This window comes from Cryptomeria japonica, chromosome 6 (assembly GCF_030272615.1).
Source record: "Cryptomeria japonica chromosome 6, Sugi_1.0, whole genome shotgun sequence".
Lineage (NCBI taxonomy): Eukaryota > Viridiplantae > Streptophyta > Pinopsida > Cupressales > Cupressaceae > Cryptomeria > Cryptomeria japonica.
Window position 1 is genome coordinate 667,282,227 of NC_081410.1, and position 2,086 is coordinate 667,284,312.

Below are 2,086 nucleotides of genomic sequence, written 5' to 3' on the forward strand. Positions count from 1 at the left end.
ATATGATAGACTGGTAACAGACAGCAAAATGGTCGTATAATGGAAAATCAAAGAATTGAAAGTCTATGGAGATTCACAACTACTCATAAATCAAATCAACAATGACTATCAGACGAAAGATGACAAGTTACTACCATATAGATGAATGGTGGATGAATTCAAATAGTATTTTGTACACATCACCTTCGAGCAAATACCAAGGTTGGACAATAGAGCAGCTGATGCAATGGCTATTATCGCTTCACTACTATAAATTCCAGACCAACAGAGTCATTATGAGTTCCTGGTAGAGCAACTGTTCTCCCCAGCCTATGATCACTTTGCATCCCATGTTATCTATGCCTTAACCGACTCTGAATCTCTGTTATACAGGGCCATATACGACTATCTTAAAAACAATATCCTACCCATTGACCTTTCTCAAAACCAAAAACGTAACTTTATCTGGCAAGCTGCCCGTTATACTCTCACTGCTGGTATTCTTTACCATCGGGGTCTAGATGGTACTCTTCTTCATTGTCTTGATCGTAATAAATGTGACTCAGCTTTACAAGAACTTCACGAAGATATCTGTGGCACACATTCAAGTGGTCCTACTCTTGCTAAAAACTTCTAAGAATGGGATATTACTAGCCGACAATGGAAAAGGATTCTTATCATTTTGCCAAGAAATGTCCTAAATGCCAAATACATGACAACCTTATACATGCACCAACACAGGAACTGCAACCATTCACAACATCCAGGCCCTTTTGCTAGTGGGGACTGAACTTAGTGGGCAAAATACATCCTTCATCTTTAAATGGACACAAGCTCATTATCACTCCAACATAATACTTTACAAAATGGATTGAAGCGGTCCCCATGACCACAGTAACTGGGAAACAAATTGCCTCTTTTATTCTTAATTACCTAATCTGTAGGTATGGCATTCCAAGTTCCATCATCACAGATAATGGACGACCTTTCAAGAACCAAGATGTCTGAGAACTATGTGAACGATTCAAAATCCAACATCATTTCTCTACACCTTACTACCCACAGGAAAATGGTTAGGCCGAAGCATCCAACAAAACAATTTTGAAAATCCTCAAGAAAACAGTGAATGATGTAGGCAAAGATTGGCACGTACAACTTAATCCAACACTTTGTGCATACAGAAATAGTATCCGCACACCTACAGGAGCTACGCCATATTCATTGGTGTATGGATCAGAAGCAATTTTACCCCTGGAGGTAGAGATCTCATCACTCAGAGTATCTTTGAAAGGCCTCATTCTAGATGAAGAGTATCGAGTCAACCAACTACAAGAGCTAGAACTTCTAGATGAAAAATGCTAACATGCCTATACTCACCTCAAAGCATATCAGCAACGCATGTGCTGTAGCTACAATCACAAGGTCATTCCTATAAATTTTAAAATTGGTGATCTAGTACTCAAAAAAAATCCCAGAAATCAATAGGATCGAGAAAAGAAGAAAATTTGAACCTAACTGGTTAGGTCCCTATGTTATCATATTAGTCTATGGATCAAGTGCCTATTAGCTAACAAATTCAGAAGGAGATATGCTCGACGAACCAACCAACATCATCCATTTGAAAAAATACTACACTTGAGAAAGCCTAATGCACAGAAAAGTCAAAAATATCAAAAAAAAAAAAATCAAGAAAAGGAAAAGAACAAGGTACAATAAAAACAAATGGTGAAAACTGGGCAACGGGCGCCATTTGTGAGAGGATAGCTCCTCTATCTATCTTTATTCACAGGCCTTTTTGTACCCACATTTCAAACATCATCGGCCATTGACCACCACTTTATCAAAATAGCATTATCCCGGACATACTTAGCATAGTCACTATCCAGGTTGATCCAACTAATCATCTCATATCATCCCACCATGGCTTGGTAATCACTGTACATATCTAGTCAAAGGGTAAGATTCGCTAGGGGCAACTTTGATCAAGTTTCTATCCTAAATCAAAACTTATAGCAAATTCAGAACATCATATCTAGCAAACAAATCAACAAATCACGAAAACACAAACATTGATCACTTAAAAAGATTCACAACACATGATGGATGA